Source organism: Anguilla rostrata, chromosome 1, assembly GCF_018555375.3.
Source record: "Anguilla rostrata isolate EN2019 chromosome 1, ASM1855537v3, whole genome shotgun sequence".
NCBI classification, from domain to species: Eukaryota; Metazoa; Chordata; class Actinopteri; order Anguilliformes; family Anguillidae; genus Anguilla; species Anguilla rostrata.
The window spans coordinates 43207948-43216072 of record NC_057933.1 but is presented as its reverse complement, the minus strand read 5'-3'; the positions used below and the strand labels follow the sequence as shown (position 1 = coordinate 43216072).

The following is an 8125-nucleotide window of genomic DNA, read 5'->3' as shown; positions in this document are numbered from 1 at the left end:
TGATCGTCGTTCGTGATCAATGCCTGGGGTCGAACACCGCAATCCTAGGCATGAACGTGATCGCCCACTGCTGGGAGGAGGTGGTTAGGGGTGTGCAGCCCGGCTCTCTGACCTTTTCTGCCTCTCACCAGGATCGAGCCTTCGCCGCCTGTCGCCGGGTACGGTCCCGGGCGATGGCCCCACTGGAGGGTGTGGTACGTTTGACTCGGGGGGTGGATACGGAGGTCCCAGCGTGTTCCGAGGTGGTGCAGTGGCTACCGGTGGAGGGGTGGGACAAGGTGGATGGGGAGATTTGTTTACTGGAGGGGGTGGTGGATGGAGGTGAGTGGCAAGTGGGCTGGGCTGTGGTCCGTGTGATTAACGTACACCCCTACCCTCTCTCCCTACCCAGGCGGCGCCCCCTGGCCACAGTGTCCCGCATTGCCCCCTCGCAGATATAGGGTGAGCGTGACCTGGTGCTGCGGACCCCCCGACGGGGGGAGGTGGAGGTGGATGTGCAGACCGCGCAGGCGCCCCTAGGGGTAGGGAGCCCTCTGCCTTCTCCAGAGTTGGAGGTCCTCACTCCAGAGCAGCAACATCGGGCTCGGGGCCTGTTGGAACGGTGGGCGGGGGTGTTCGCAGCACATGAGGAGGACTTTTGCCGGACCGAGGTGGTGTACCACCAGATACCGACCGGGAATGCTCCTCGTTGTCGGGAGCGGTATCGCCCTCTTCCCCCAGGTCTGTACCCGGAGCTGCGGTCCTTGGTGCAGGGGATGCTGGAGAGCGGGGTGATGACGGAGAGTTCCAGTCCCTGGGCCGCGCCGGTGGTCCTGGTCCGGAAGAAGGAGGGTGCCTGGCGGTTCTGCCTACCCGCTCCCCAGGATCAAGGAATCGCTCACGGGGATGAAACGGGCGAAGTGGTTCTCGACCCTGGATTTGGCGAGCGGGTATTAGCAGGTGGCGGTGGACCCGCGGGACCGCGAGAAAACCGCCTTTGCCACGCCCCTCGGGCTCTTCCAGTTTAAGCGGATGCTGTTCGGCCTGTGCAATGCTCCTGCCACATTCCAGAGGTTGATGCAGAGGTGTCTGGGGGACCTGGTACATGTTTCCCTTTTAATATATCTGGATGATATTGTGGTCTTTTCCCCAGACTTTGAAGATCATCTGCATCACCTGGAGGCAGTGTTCGAGCAGCTGGGCCAGTACGGGCTGAAGCTCCAGCCCCAGAAGTGTCGCTTCTCCCGGAGGGAGGTGCGGTACCTGGGGCATGTGGTGAGCTCGAGGGGGGGGGCTATGGACCCGGACAAAACTGCTGCAGTCCAAGACTGCTCGGCCTCCGAGACAGTGCGGCAAGTGAGGTCATTCCTCGGGTTTGCCGGTTACTACCGGCAGTTCATCCCCGCTTTCTCTAAGATCGCGGCCCCCCTGCACCGATTGTTGGAGGGGACCGCGGCCCGGGGAAGAGCATGCGGCGAGTGGAGTGGGGGGTGGACTGTCAGCGCGCCTTCGAGGCGTTGAAGGCAGCCCTGCTCTCCGTGCCCGTGCTCGCTTATGCGGACTTTACCCTTCCCTTTCGTGTTTATACAGATGCGAGTGGGGAGGGGCTGGGGGCCATCCTGTCCCAGGTACAGGATGGAAGCGAGAGGGTGATCGCGTACGCCAGCCAGAGCCTGCATCTCACGGAGAGGAACGACCAGAACTATAGTGCCTTCAAGCTGGAGCTGCTGGTCCTGAAGTGGGCTGTGACCAAAAAGTTTAAAGACTACCTTTGGGGCGTAAAGGTCACGGCCTACACCGACCACAACCCCCTGGTTCATCTGGCCACGGCGCGGCTGGGGGCGACGGAGCAGCGGTGGACGGGTCAGCTGGCTAACTTTGATATGGTAATCAGGTATCGGCTGGGGGCCCGCAACGCCAATGCCGACGCGCTGTCCCGGCTGCCCGGGGGCCCAGGGGTGGGGGAGGTGGGTCAGGTGTCCGGCAGCCCAACGGTGGAGGACACATGGGACTGGTTGACTCTGCAGCGGGAGGATGACCATCTGCGGGCTCTGGCTGAGCGTGTGCGACTGGGGGAGCCCCCTCGGCGGAAGGAGCGGAGGGTGGCCCCACCGGAAGAGCGTAGGTGGTGGAGGGATTGGGAGCGGTTGCGGGTAGAAGGGGGGGTTCTGTGCCGCCGGGTGGAAGACCCCGTGGAGGATGGGCCGCTGTGGCAGGTGCTGGTGCCCCGAAGGGTGGCACGCAGCGATTGGCAGCGGTACCATCAGGCCTTTGGCCACCTGGGCGCCAATAAGGCGGAAGCTGTCTTGCGATGGCGGTTCTACTGGCCGGGGTTGGGGAGCGACGTCCGGCAGTGGACCGCTGAGTGCAGGCAGTGTGTGGTGGCCAAGACCGAGCCGGAGGCACGGGCCCCCCTGGTCCCCCTCTCCACCTCCTACCCGCTGGAGGTGGTGGCTATGGACCATCTTGCGCTGGGGCGTCCCGGTGATGAGTACCCGTACCTGCTGGTCCTCACCGATTTCTGTTCCAGGTACGGCTGGGCGGTACCGGTACGGGACCAATCGGCCGGAACAGTGGTGAGGGCTTTGTGGGGGTCAGTATTGCAACACTGGGGGTGCCCCGAGCGGCTCCTCTCTGACCGAGGGGCGGCCTTTGAGTCCTCCCTGGTGGCGTCGTTCTGCAAGCTCTATGGGTGCACGAAGATCCACACTACCCCCTACCACCCACAGGGCAATGGGGCCTGCAAGCATTTCAACCAGACGCTGCTGTCTCTCCTGGGGTCTCTCCAGGAGAAGGAACAGGGCCGGTGGCCGGAGCACCTGCCCGCTCTGCTCCAGGGGTACCCCAACACCGTACACAGCAGCACTGGCTTCGCCCCGCACTTCGTCCTGACCGGGCGCCATGCTCGGCTCCCGGTGGACCTGGCAATGAATGTGCCCCCCGCCCCGAGGAAATGGGACATGGAGGGGTGGGTGCGGGCACACCATCGTACCTTGTCCTGGACATACCTCAAGGTGCTGGAGTCAGTGCGGCGCCAGCAACAGCAGGACAAGACAAGGTACGATCGGCGGCTGAAGACCTTGCCGTTATTGCCAGGGGACCGAGTGCTGGTGCGGAGCTTCCGGCGCCGGGAGCGAGGTAAGCTGGCCCCAAGGTGGTCTCCCCGTCCTTTTGTTGTTGGCCGCTAGCTGCAGCCAGGAGGACCGGTGTATGTGGTCCGGCCTGAAGGAGGTCAGGACGAGCGGACCCTACACCGGAACAACTTGCGTGCCTGTCCGGTGGGCGACGCCTGGAGGGAGCCCCCAGGTGAGGAGGAGGCCGGCCGGGAGCCAGAACCAGGGCCACGAATGTGGGCCTGGGGCTGGAACCCGGTGTGGGTCCCGGCCCGGGGTCCTGTGGTTGAGTCCGCTGCTCCTCCAGAGGAACCGCAGCAGGTGGTAGTGGCAGAACCCCCTGAGCAGCCGGAGGAGGTGCCCCCCCGTCGTTCCACCCGTGAGAGGAGGGGACAGCCTCCACGCCGGTATAGTGAATTTGTGCCGTAGATGTAGTCGGGACGACTACATATCTAGCAGGGGGGAATGTCAGGAGGTAGCCTGACAGCTGTGCCGGATTCACTGGGGGATTGATTGGAGTCTGGGTGCACATGCAGATCGGGGCGTAAGCCGATTCGCCGGTCGCGGGAGTTGGGGGCGTGGCGCAGCTGTTTTGTGTTTGCCCTAACAAGCTTGCAGGGATAAGGAGGCAGGTGAGAGGGAGAACGCGAGAGACGCCGGGGTGGATGTTGGGTTCCTCAGATGAGGATTTTTCCTCTTTTAGCTTTAAGTTAGTTTAGTTCAGTTTTTGTTGAGGGTGGGTTTTCTTTCCTTTTGTTATTGTTATTTCTGTTTCTCTTTGTTTGTTTGAGCTGTCTCCCGTCCTGGTGGTGGCAGGCTGGCGGTCCCGGACGCTGCACTGGTGCCACGAGCAGCGAGCTGCGCCCGGACCAAGTGGAAAACATGGTGGGATTCGGGGAGGAGCGGCACTGTGCAGAGCCGGACTGGTCCTGTGGCAAGGACACTGCGCTACTTTGGCAAGGACCAATGCCGCGAGGGGAGACTCTAGACAAGCCCTGACGAGGGCGGAGGAACAGCGAGTCTCCCATTCTGTGAGACTGTAAAGCGCGGACCAGAGCCGGCGCCGACTCGCTCTCCAGCTGCAGGGCGCAGCAGGGACTCTGCGTGGCAAACAGTGGGATTTCAATAACGTGCAGCGGATGGCAGAGTGGTCTGGGGCGCCGCCCAGCAGCCCAGAGACTGACGTGGACAGTGGGAGACAGTGGACCTTTGGGGGTTTTTTGGATGTAGAGTGGCACAGCATTGAGGCGTGGGCCAACTACATCCTTTCTTTGATTTTGATTATTATGTTGTTTGTGGTGTGTGTGTGGGAATGTGAGGAGTGAGTGTGTGTGAGACCCCGCCTGTGTCAGTGGCTCCCCCTGTGAGACGGCAGGGTGAGGTCTCCCCCCTCTGGAAGCGGGGCTGAGGCGCAGGGGGGCCAGAGTGGGTACACTGTTTTTCGGCTGAGTGTGGGCACGTGTGAGGGGAACCCCAGCGGCTTAAAAGTGTGTGGCGTGTAAGGGGTGTCGCTCCTACCTGCGTCGGGGCTCCGTGGAAGGGAAGGGGAGGGCCAGAGTGGGAGAGTGCTAGAGGAAGCCGGAGGGAAGAAGGAAGGGTGGGGTTGGTGCTAGATTGTGGCGTGCTCTGTTTTTTATGAATTAACCATTAAATAAAAGTTTCCCTTTTACCTGCCTTGTCCTGATCTCCTGGTGGTGGGTGGGTTCCTGGAAAAAAAATAAAATATTGTTAGGTGGCGGGAGGCAGCGCAGGGCTGCTCCTGACTCCCGACACATGCATGCACTCATAAGGAACAATTCCACTCCTGACTGCAAATTCTGCATTTGTGTTGCATTCGTCCAGTTCACAGATTATTTTTTGGCTTGCACCCCATTTTTTTTTCTGAACATGTATACGACAGCATGGCTTGAAGAATGATTTATCAACAGCAAAGATGCCATTTTTGGCATCAATGCATTGGCATGATTTGTTGATCATGTTTTGGTGAAATATCAGTTACCCAAAACCCTGTGTTTTCTGTTTATGTGAACCAGCAAGTTTTATTTATTTGAATGCCGCAGTGTGTACAAGTCACCCTGACTTGCTGGCGGACACGTAATCTTACTGCTGACGACGGTGCTGCTGGAGATGGAGGTACTTCTGCTGGGGATGGAAGGGGGGCTGCTGGGAATAGAGGTGGTGCTGCTGGGGATGGAAGGGGGGCTGCTGGGGATAGAGGTGTGCTGCTGGGGATGGAAGGGGGGCTGCTGGGGATAGAGGTGTGCTGCTGGGTATGGAAGGGGGGCTGCTGGGGATAGATGTATGCTGCTGGAGGTGGAGGTGGTGCTGCTGGGGATGGAGGTGGAGGTGGTGCTGCTGGGGATAGAGGTGGAGGTGATGCTGCTGGGGATGGAGGTACTTCTGCTGGGGATGGAGGTAGAGGTGGTGCTGCTGGGGATGGAGGTGGTGGTGTTGCTGCTGCTGCTGCTGGGGCTGTGGGTGGAGGCCGTCCGGATGACGTATTTTTACAAGTTGTTAAATGTTTAATCAGAGCAGCCCTTCTGATTAATGCTGACGTGCAGTAGCAGCAGTGAAAATGTGGTGTCAAGCACACTTGATGATGACAAAATCTAAAATGTAGAAAGAACAAGTTTGATCAATTGTCTTGTTTACAATAATGTTTTATACAGTGCAGTGCAGCGCCACTGTGGAGGTTTTGGGGTGAAGCGCCTTGCTCAAGAGTACAACAACATTAAGATCCATCTGGGATTTTTTACCAGACACCCACCGATCACTAGGGCCAGTGTGGGTGAAGATTTTGTTCTGTCCAAGCAGTAACACACCTGATTCTACTAATTAAAGCCCTGATCAAAGACTATTAGCTGATCAGTCAAATCAGATGTGTTACTACTCGGCTGGAGCAGATGCCTGCACCCCACACCAGCCCTCACAGGGTGATTGCCTACCCTGGTCTAAAGAATATTTATATAGTTTGCCTTGTTTATCAATTTAACACTGATCAAAACTAACTGACATGGAATAAGACAGAGATAGAGATAAAAGAGAGAAGGAAAAAAAAAAAACAAGCAACATACAAGAAAAAAAAATGTTCTTCAGATAATTATCATATAACTGTTGTGCTAGGGAATATTAATCATTTGTTGAGCAATCTACATATTCAGATTGGTAAATTACATATATAGTGATTGAAAGTTTGTGAACCCCTTTGGAAGTCTGTTTTTCACATATTTTAGACATAATTCATTACGATATCTTCATCTACACTACATATTCAGATAAAACATGACATGATTAACAGAAAAAACAAATAGTTTGAATATATTTGGATTATTTACTTAATACATTAAATATCCTTGTGTGCAGAAGTGTGTGAACCTTTGGGATTCATACTTCCCAAAGGTTTCACAATACGAGGAAATCAGTGAATTATATGTTTTAACTTTCAAATTCTAGGGAGGAATGACAGGCCATAACATGTGAAAAACAGAAGGGTTCATAAACTTTCAAACATCATTGTGTGTGTGACACACACACCCACACACACACAGGATAATTGAACTGAATAAAGAAACTTAAAAGAATTCACACACATACCTTCCTGTTGAACTGCAATGCGAACGTGATTTGCAACATGATTTTGTACCTCGTAAATGGCTATACACCATTTTACAGTAGGCACAGTGGTACTTGTTGCAGCACACTGTGCATCTCTCAATAGAGTGAAGGGGATCCTATCCTCGCTTCAGTATTGTCTGATGCATCTGTGCAGGTTAAACAAACACAAACACACACCATTTAAACAACTGTCAGCAAAAAAAAAAAACCTATGACGATTTCTCATAATACACACACTGACTACACTTGCTAAAAGTTGCCATAGGCAATGTCCACCTGTGTAGCATTATTCAAGTGCACTGTTTGGTGGGGGATGAGGAAATAAAAACTATATTAGCTAGCTAGCATCCTAACACTGAGGTACCACATGCAGATATTGCACTGGGCATTAAATGAGCTATGAATTGTGGTTATCAATAGTATGAATCGGTTATAATAGACAATGTTAACCTTAGCTGAGACAAAACTTTAAATGCTTCGTCGAACCATAAATTATCGATATTCAGGTTTATTGTCTCACTTATTTAACGGTAACTAATGCACGATAAACATTTCACGGACTCAGAAATAACTAACATTAATGTTAACAATGTTCATGTTGAAATAGCGAGATAGGTCTATGAAAACATTTTACATACGTATCAAAGTTCAGTTTAGGTTGGGTTACTTACTGCCATTATGTTGAATCTTCTCAAATCTATTCTCAATAGATTTTGTAGAGGTCGCTCTGTCAGTCTGTGTCTGTCCGCCACCTTTCCAAGTGGTGCTCACTGAACTAGCGCTACCAAGTTGTATGAGTGAGTTGGGGTGGGGCTGGACCTGAGCTGGGGTGCGGCTGGACCTAGAGGTGGAGCTGGACTAGGCCAAGCTCCACCCATTGGCTCTGCAGTGAGCAGCCTCTCGAGCACTTGGGGCTTTGCGCTAAGAGGTTAATAACTCTCTCCTGACGTTGATTGCATAACACTAACTGGAACATCTCCACATAGAACCACTGTAGACGACACTTTTGTTGTTGCTTTGCCTCTGTATTTCTGGCTCAGTGTCACTCTCTTGACAGTCAGTGTCATCGGCATGCATTGCTGCCCCTGATTGCCATTTGACTCTACTTCACACCTCTTGTAACATCGCACAACACTAGTTCAGTTTTTGCTTTGCCATTGTAAATCTGACTGAATATACTGTATTGCTAGCATAAGTAATGCAATAATGCTATTAGAAATAACGATTTACTAGGCAACGCAAGCACGTATGATGGCAGATTTATTGGTCTTTTTAAGTTAAAATGACAACTCAAATTCACAACTGCGGCAGTTCTTCATGCGAAGTGAACAACTGAATGAACAACTCTAGGTTAAAGGGTCCGTAGCAGCGGTCATTATATAAAAAATATCTGACCATTGAATGCCTGAAGTGGCCAA

The 8125-nt window shown here is 54.0% G+C and overlaps 1 long non-coding RNA gene across 1 annotated transcript; it reads right to left on the bottom strand.

The window, feature by feature from the left end:
- Positions 1-4529: 4529 nt before the first annotated feature.
- LOC135256176 (uncharacterized) lies at positions 4530-4892 on the bottom strand. The gene is made up of 2 exons (XR_010330404.1): positions 4763-4892; positions 4530-4660 (listed from the first exon to the last, which is right to left on the bottom strand). It is a non-coding gene; the product is annotated as an uncharacterized LOC135256176 (long non-coding RNA).
- Positions 4893-8125: the final 3233 nt, after the last annotated feature.